We start from the raw sequence: 9847 nt of genomic DNA on the forward strand, positions 1-9847 counted from the left end.
GGCGTTACTGTGACGACGCAGCCGAATAAGAAACATGCTCCAAGTGCAGGCGGCCATTCTGAATGGCTGACGCGATCCTCCATTTTATGTCCATGATGTGGCAAACAGCTTTGCTACGCCAATGCCCTGCGTATGGAAAAACATGTGTTATTGGAATGGCGGAAAACATTTTGCAGCCCAGTGTTATTCAAGAAGAAGACCTGAACAGCCAAAGCGTATCAGCGCTATTGACGAAATGTGCCTAGAGGATACATTTTTGTGGACATGATCTCCAGCGAAGACAGGGAGACTCAAGTTCCACCAAATAAGAATGTTTTTGTAACAATCTGCAGCAATAGTGAATTGAAGGCAGAGAATCATAAAGATAAATGGACAGTGCCATTAAAGATAAATGGTACAGTGATAACAGTCAAGCTCGACTCTGGTGTGCGGGCCAACCTCATCAAACTCTCTGATATAAAAAAGCTGCGGGTTGCACCAAAAATAGTTACCCAAACATTATTGCAAAGAGATTATAATGGTAATGAAATCTCGTTGTTAGGAGTTTGTGAGTTTGAGGCTGAGGTAAAGAATAAAACGCATAAGTTGAAATTTTATGTGGTGTCAGCAAGTCTTTCATTGGTGTAGAGGCGGGTGAGGAGCTGCAGCTAGTCCGACGAGTCGACAGTGCAGAGAATGCTGCAACAGGCTCTCATCCTTCAGGAGACTCCATTTCCCTGAAATTTCTAAGGTTTTGGTACGTTGCCATACACCTACAAGATTCAATTAAAGGAAGATGCACAGCCTGTGATTCATGCGCCCAGACGTGTGCCAGCGCCATTAAGGGACAAACTAAAGGCAGAGCTCAAGAGAAGGACTGCTTTGGGGGTCATCAAGCTTATTGAGGTCCCCGCAGACTGCATTAATTCAATGGTATTGATAAAGAAGTGCAAGAAGGAACCTCCACAATGGATGACCTGTATTGATGGTGTCTCACCAAGAGAAGAAACTAAGAAAGAGTCAATGTTGCCGAAGGTGAGAAGATATCTTCGTGAAGGATGGCCCAGAGAATCCTGCTCCGGTTTTTGTAACGAGAGTTGAGTGTCGAAGATGGAGTCTTTCCCCGAAAAAAGAGAAGCATGCCGAGCACAATAGAAATAAAAAGTTTAAAAAGAGAGCTGAAGACACAGTCTGTCGGCCGGGCATCCTCCAGGACATCACCACAATTGTTCAAAACTGCACACGGTGCAGGAGGGTGAACGTCTGTATACAGTACAGGAAGCAAACAAAAGGCACCCAGTGCACACTGCTTCAGTTCCAAGTGTTGGAGAAATTCGCTCATCCAGAAGCAGAAAAACAACCACTCCATAAAAAAAGGAGGCAAGGGAGAAAATACCTCAAACCATTATATGCAACCATCAGAAGAAGCATACCGACCGAGCCACCCCCCCCCCCCCCCGCTACCTCCCTGCAAGCCTACGAGCCTGCCCGACCGAGCCCCCCCCAACACACACACACACACACAGCAGAATGTGAGTGGCAGAAGAAAAGTGGCAGCCCGGACCGCGAAGCCAGAGACTCAAGCGCTCGGGAGCAGAGCCAGCGGGGCCAACGAGCAGAAGAGAGAAAGAGGGACCCCCCACCCCGCAACGGACCGGCAGCGACCACGTGATGAACGGTGATGCACGATCAATTGTACAAAGACTCAGGTTGGATACAACTGTGGCTTTATTGCAGTAAGATGTGTGGCCTCCCACAGCAGCTGACGAAATGGCTGCTGAATAGAGGACACACATATTTATACTCCTACCGGCGACCCTGTACTACGGGTCCTACCTTACATCACCTAACAGTGGTTTACCACATTCACCCCCTGTTAAAAATGAGTCCGGCGGGGGTGGTGGAGAACTATATACAGTAGTGAATTTATGTACAGTGTTTTATTAGGAGAGAAAAAAAATGTCTTTTGAAAGTCCGGTGCCAGTTAGAGATTCAACCGGTCTGGTGCCTTGACGTTCCACTGGGAGCGACGTAACGGTGGCGGCGATGTTGATGCTGGCGATGTCGGTGCTGGCCTGATGTCGGGTGACCCCAGGAGTGTGCTGAAACCCCCACATCCTCTTGCGTGGGCAGGGGAAGGAGGGATGGTCCTGGTGGGGTTAATGTTGGAAGCGCCGGGGGAGGGGAGGGTGGCGCCAGGCCGGGGAAGTGTGTGTGTGCGGAACCTGCTGGTGCCAGGTCCCTGAGGGAGACAGTATCTTGGCGGCCATCGGGATACGCCACATAGGCATACTGGGGGTTGGCATGGAGCAAGTGCACCCTTTCCACCAAGGGATCCGCCTTGTGGAGTCAGACATGCCTATGGAGCAGGACCGGTCCTGGAGCTGCGAGCCAAGTTGGGAGCGACACCCCGGATGTGGATTTCCTGGGGAAGGTAAAAAGACGTTCATGGGGTGTGTTATTCGTAGCGGTGCACACTAGTGACCGGATGGAGTGTAGTGCATCAGGGAGGACCTCCTGCCAGCGAGGCGCTGGGAGGTTCCTGGACCGTAAGGTCAGTTGAACGGCCCTCCAAACCATCCTGTTCTCCCTCTCTACCTGCCCATTTCCCCGGGGGTTATAGCTGGCCGTCCTGCTGGAGGCGATATCCCTGCTGAGCAGGAACTGACGCAGCTCATCACTCATGAATGAGGATCCCCTTTCACTGTGGATATAGGCGGGGAAGCCGAGCAGAGCGAAGATTGTGTTGAGGGCCTTGATGACGGTGGCAGACGTCATATCGGGGCAGGGGATGGCGAAGGGGCCTCCCACAGCAGCTGGCGAAATGGCAGCTGAATGGAGGACATGCATATTTATACTCCTCCTACTGGGCAGAGCCAGCAGGCAGGGGCTACCGGCGAACCTGTAGTACAGGTCCTACCTTACATCACCTAATACAGGTGTAACAGTGGTTTACCATAAGCAGCGAGACAAAGAGGGACTCCGGTCCGCACCAGGAAACAGCTCTCCCAAACCCTGCTGACCCAGTGAGAAGGAACGGGGAAAAAAAAGAGAAGAAGAAGGGGGGGAAAAATAAAAGTAAATAAATAAACAAAGAGACAAGGAAAGAGAGAAAGGAAGGAAGGGGGGAAGGTAACCAACCACAACCCCCCCCTCCCCAACAAAAAACAAAGGGAAACGCGAAGCCCGAGACAGACCCAGCGAGAGCAGAGGAGCGGGGGAAGTGACAGCAACCCCAGGGGAAGGAACAGTAACGGGGAAAGAAAGAGAGACAGACAGATGGCTGGAGGAAAGAAAAACATCAAGGCAAAGGGACAGCGAGACGCAAGCAGCAGCAGCAGCGAGGGTAAGGCGCAAGAGCGGCGGACTCGCAGGCAGGCGGCCCCACAAGATGTGGCGGAGGCGAGCCTGAAAGGGAAAGCGATGGCGGACCAAGCAGTGGAGCGTGAGCAGGACGCAGCGACCAGCATAAAGGAGGCGCTCTGGTCGGAGCTCCAAGCAATGATGAAGGAGACGACGCACAAAATGCAGCAGACCATCGAAGGCCTGGAAAGGGAAGTGAAGGCGCAGATAAAAATGATTCTGGAGTTGGAGATGGCCGCCTCGGACCAGAGCGACAGGGTGATAACCCTAGAAGCAGAGGTCAAAAGGTTAGTAACGGCCCAGGGGAGCCTAAGAGGGAAAGTGGAGGACCAGGAAAAGAACATTAAAATAGTCTGCCAGGGGGGATAGAGGGCAGAGACCCAACAGGCTACATCACCCAAATGTTGGGCAAGCTAGTGGGAAAGGAGGTATTCCCAAACCCACCGGAAATAGACAGGGCGCACAGGTCGCTCCGACCCAAGCCCAAAGCCGGGGACCAGCCCAGAACAATTATTGCGAAGCTGCACCGGTTCCAAGACCGGGAGAGAATCCTAAAGTGGGCCCGGCAAACGAAACAGAGCACGTGGGAATGGAAGACCAAAAGGGTGTATCAGGACACTGGGGCGGACCTGGCCAAAAAAAAGACTGAATTCAACAAGGTGAAATCAGCACTGCACAAAAGTGAGGTAAAATTTGGGATGTTATTCCCGGCCAAACTCTGGGTAACATTTGAGGGGAAACAGCTGTATTTTAACACCCCAGCGGTGGCTGATGAGTTCTTGAGAGCGAACAAGCTGGGGGAGGAGCACACGCAACCACAATGAAAGACATGGGGACGGAAAAGGAAGGGAAAACCAGGACAAAGAGCGGAGGACAGACCGCAAACAAGGACAATGGACTCATGAACTGTGCACTTGTCTTGTCTCAGAGCTTGCCTCCTCCCTCAATGCAATGGGGGGGAGTGGAGTGAGGGAAATGAGGAAAGCAAACAGGAGGGTGAGAAAAGGGCCAGTAGGAGAAAGGTTAAACAGGGCCAGAACTGGGCAAATACTGGGAGGAGGGCCACCGTACTAGCAAGGAGGGCCAGCACGGGAGGGCAGGAAGGAAGGAGGGCCACAGCGCCCCTCTCAGGGGAGGGAGAGCGCCTGGCACAAGGAGGAGATGGGGGGCTGAAGGGGGCGGGAGGACGCAGGGGGCGGAGAGGAGTCTGGGGAGAATGCAGAACAAAAGAGAAGCAAAGAGAATGGTGAGGTAGTGAAGCAGTACAGACATAGGCCTCAGTGGGCAGGGAGCAGGGCGAGGAACCAAGAGGGCGCCGCAAAAAGCCACTGGAGAGGGCATCAGGGCAGAGGGAGACCTCAGAGCGCAGGGGCGCACCCGTGTGGCGTACACACAGCTGGAGGCCACATTGGGTGCCCCCGGGGCAAAGGGAAACCCCTGACCGCTGGGGCCCGACCCCATGGTGAGAGCGGCGACCCTGGCCATTTTGGACAGCCCCCTAGCAAAGGGAGACCCCGGAGTGCAGGGGCGCGTCCACCAGGTAAGTATGGGTGATCCCGCAGGACCGGGGGGTCAGAAACATCCCACCAGGATTGTTACCTGGATTGTAAGGGGACTCAACGGCCCAGTGAAAAGATCCAGAGTCTTCGCCCACCTTAGAAGCCTAAAAGCAGACATAATCTACCTACAAGAGACGCACCTGAGGGAGAAGGACCAACTGCTGGTAAGGAAGAGCTGGGTGGGACAGACCTACCACTCATGTTATAGGACGAGGGCTAGGGGGGCTGGCAATATTAATTAGAAATAGGACAAGGTTTACGGGAACCAAGAGTTACGGACCCAGGGGGAAGGTACGTCATGGTCAGCGGTGTCCTGGAAGCGGCACCGGTCGTACTGGTAAATGTGTATGCTCCCAACTGGGATGACAAAGAATTCATAAAGAAGACCATGGCGGAAATCCCCGACCTTGACACACACCGACTGATTATGGGGGCGACTTCAACTGTGTACAGGACCCACTGACCGACCGATCAAACCCCAGAACGGGAAAAACTTCTGGCATGGCTAGGGAGCTAGGGGCCTTCATGGAGGTTCGTGCACCCGGGAGAAAAGGAGTTCTCGTTCTTTTCGCAGGTGCACAAGGTATACACCCGTATCGACTTCTTTGCAGTGGGGAAATCGGTGCTTCCAGGGATCACGGGAATGGACTACTCCGCGATCGTTATCTCCGACCACGCTCCACGTTATATGGATGTGAGGTTGGAGACAGGCCGGGCCCAGCGCCCCACATGGAGGCTGGATACGGACCTCCTGGCCGACAAGGCTTTCTGCCAAAAAATATCGCAGTCCATAGGCGATTACGTTAGTAACAACCAAAATGGGGAGGTCTCACCCTCCAAGTTCTGGGAGGCACTGAAGGCCGTGATCAGAGGAGAGATCATAGCCTACAAGGCAAGTAGAGATAGGGAAGAGAGGGTGGCCAGGCAACAGCTAGTGGACTCCATTCTAGAAGTCGACAGAAAGTACTCCGAGGCCCCAACCGTAGGGCTGCTGGCGGAGAGGAAAAAGCTGCAGATGGACTTTAACCTGCTATCCACTAGGAAAGCAGTGTACCAACTCCGCCAGACATGGGGGACCTTCTACGAACATGGAGACAAGGCTGGCCGCCTATTGGCTCACCAGCTGAGAAAGCAGGCAGCCACGAGGGAAATAGCGCAGGTTAAGGATAGCAGAGGCAGACTGGTAACAGAGCCAAAGGTCAATCGGGCATTCGAGACCTTCTACCCCTCCGAGCCCCCCGACAGGGATGCAGGAGTGAAACCGTTCCTAGACAGACTGAAACTGCCAGCGGTGGGGGAAGACAGACGGGGGGGAGCTGGAAGCACCAATAGACCTGGGAGAAATCACCGGGGAAGGCACCGGGACCCGACGGGTTCCCGGCGGACTTCTACAAAAAATTTGCACCAGTCCTGGCCCCACACCTAAGGGACATGTTCGTGGACTCACTGGCAGGGAGCACCCTGCCCCCAACGCTAGCGCAGGCCACAATCTCACTGATACCCAAAAAAGATAAAGACCTGACGGAATGTGGATCATACAGACCCAGAGTGATCGTCTCCCTGGACGCAGAAAAGGCCTTTGACAGAGTCGAATGGAGCTACCTCCTCGAGGTACTGGAACGGTTTGGGATAGTAGCTGGTGAGGCTCCTGTACAACGCTCCCAAAGTGAGTGTCCGAGCTAACACCACCAGCTCTGAATACTTCCAGCTACAGACAGGAACAAGACAGGGCTGCCCCCTGCCCCACTCTTGTTTGCGCTAGCCATCAAACCCCTGGCGATAGCCCTGCGGGATGCGAAAAGCTGGAAGGGAATCCGGAGAGGAGACAGAGAGCAGAGTCTCACTCTATGCAGATGACCTGCTCCTCTATGTCTCGAAGCCACAGGAGGGACTGAAGGCAATACTGCAAATATTGAAAGAGTTTGGAACCTTCTCGGGCTACAAACTTAACCTGGGCAAAAGCGAGACATTCCCAGTGAACCCAAAAGGGGGAGGGACAGACCTGAAGGGGCTCCCGTTCAAAACAGCCCAGAACAGATTCTGTTACCTGGGGATCCAAATAGTCAGAGACTGGACACAGAGCCACAAGTGGAACCTGACCAGCCTGGTGGAGGAAGTAAGAAAAGACCTTCAATGGTGGGGCTCACTCCCACTCTCCCTGGCGGGAAGAGTGATGACGATCAAGATGAACGTACTGCCAAGGTTCCTCTTCCTGTTTAGATCCATCCCGATCTTCATCCCCAAGGCCTTTTTCCAAAACATAGACAGGCTAATCATGGCGTTTGTGTGGGGGGGTGGGGGGGGCAAGAACCCGAGAATTCCCAAATCGTCACTGGGAAAGTCAGAGGGGGCCTGGCTCTACCGATCCTACAACACTACCACTGGGCAGCAACGGCAGAAAAAGTGAGGGGATGGGTACAAGAACTCGACACAGATTGGGTACAAATGGAGGAGGCATCCTGTAAAGGAACAAACCTGCGGGCCCTGGCCACAGCAGCACTCCCATCCTTCTCAACAAGGTACACAACGAGCCCAGTGGTAGCGGCCACGCTGAGAATGTGGACCCAGTTGAGACAGCACTTAGGGATAACCAAAATGTCCCTTATGGCCCCCATCTGCAGCAATCACAGATTCCCCCCAGCCATGCTAGATACCACCTTCAAAAGATGGAGGCAGGGCGGGGGCACACTGACGGTCGGGGACTTCTACGTAGGGTGCAGACTGGCAACACTGGGGGTACCCCAGGGCCCCAGAAAGCACATTACTAGAGGACCTGATAGGCACCAGCAGCGAGAAGGGGTTCTATGTGTGAAAATATATGGACAGCTACTGGACAGAGCCCGAACACCACTGGATGGGACCAGATAAAAATGGGAGGACGAACTGGAGACAGGGGTAGGATGGGGACTCTGGAGCGAAGCCCTGAGCAGGGTGAACTCCACCTCCTCCTGCGCAAGGCAAAGCCTAATGCTGCTCAAAGTGGTGCACAGAGCGCACCTGACCAGAACCCGAATGAGCAGGTTCTTCCCGGAGGTGGAGGACAAATTGAACGGTGCCAGATGGGCCCGGCCAACCACACCCACATGTTTTGGGTTTGCCCGGCTGGTTGGGTTCTGGACAGCCTTCTCCGAGGCAATGTCCAAGGTTGTGGGAGTGAGGGTGAAGCCATGCCCAATAGTGGCAATGTTCGGGGTATCGGAGCAGCCAGAGCTACACATGGGGAAGGGGGCCACCGCCCTTGCTTTCGCTTCCCTAACCGCACGGCGGAGAATCCTGCTCGGCTGGCGATCGGCAGCACCACCCACAGCTGCAGACTGGCTCATTGACCTCTCGGAATTTCTCCACCTGGAGAAGATTAAGTACGCCATCCGAGGGTCAGAGGAAGGCTTCCTGGACACTTGGGGGCAGTTCGTCGGCCTGTTCCAAAACTTATTAGAGGCCAGAAACGAGGAGTAAGCCAGGGAAAAAAAAAAGATGAAGAACCAAAGGACTGCGCAACACCAGAGGGGGGGGTGGGGAAACCACAAGAGAAGAGGAATGGTGCTGAAACCAATGGGGGGAGAGGGGGAGGAGGACGGGGGATATAATAGACCCATCCAGAGGGCAGCAAAATGTACGTAGTTAGTCAAATGAAGGACAAAACAAACCTCTCTGTAAGATAAAGCAAATTAGCGTGGACAAGAAAATGTAATGTATATAGGTAACAACTGTTTATAAATATAAGAAAAGCCAATAAACAGATTAAAAAAAAAAAAAGAAGCAGTGTGTGTGTGAACTGTCAGCAGACTCTGAGAAAGTCTAGCCAGAAAGACTGAACTTATGACAGACTGTAAAAAGAATCCTGACCATGTAAATAGTTATGCATATCATGATGTAAAGAACTCCAATGTATGTAAATAATTTCATTCTCTGAAGGAAAGGGGATGTGATGATATGCATAAAACAGTTATGTACATAATATTATGTATGACCTCCGACCACTAGGTGACTCTGGTTCTGGGAATTGGGAGTAGGTTGTGCTCGGAGACAGACGTGTTTTGCAGTAGCTCTACAATAGTTAATTAGTGTTAATAGTTCATTATTTTATTTATCTCAGTTATCTTGATCACATCATTTTTAAATAATACATTACTTAAATTAGATTTCATGTAGTTTATCATTTACTTCAGCCAGTCTACAGAACATGACAAGCTTTTGTTGGGGGAGGAGATCCTATGATAAAATTGGCATCATGACAATCAATGGAAAGAATTAATTTTTATCCTGCAGTCAAAATCAACAAAACAGATGATTTGGTTGTGATCAAGTTGCTGGCTGTAGGAGCCCTTTGCATGTAAATCGGCTCCCTCATTTCCTGCAACAGTGACTATTCTTCAAAAGTATTTCATTGGCTGGAAAGCACTTTGAGACATTTTGAGATTGTGGGAAGTATTATGTAAATCTATACCTACAATATTAATCCATATGTTTTCTTCACAGATGCCAACTAACCTGCTGAGAGTTTCCAGTATTTTCTAGTTTTGATTCTATCATTACTTCCCCGGATAATGTGGTTTTCTAAACCATGTCAAATTTGAAAATGCTTTCAGGTGGCGTGTGGCCCTATTTCAGCATTGCTTGCCCTTTTTTCTATAATCTTCCACTGCTTTGCTTTGTTTTTCTTCTCTTTTCCGAAAGCAAACATGTTCCCCCGATCCTCCCCCCACCCTCCCGTCTAACCTGGAGGAAGAGTTTCTGCCTCTGCCTTTCTATCCTGTTCCTACATGTATACATACCTGTGTTGGCGGTGCTGCATCAATGTACTTGCAAGATAAGCTATCTGAATGGTTGATGCCCGGCCAGCTCGAGCAGCAACCATCCCCAGGCATTGTTCACCCTGTAGTGTAAACACACTTAACAGTTCCCTTGAAGCACTACTTCAGTGCAATCAGACAAAATATCACTTG

This window comes from Scyliorhinus torazame, chromosome 19 (assembly GCF_047496885.1).
Source record: "Scyliorhinus torazame isolate Kashiwa2021f chromosome 19, sScyTor2.1, whole genome shotgun sequence".
In the NCBI taxonomy this organism is placed as follows: domain Eukaryota; kingdom Metazoa; phylum Chordata; class Chondrichthyes; order Carcharhiniformes; family Scyliorhinidae; genus Scyliorhinus; species Scyliorhinus torazame.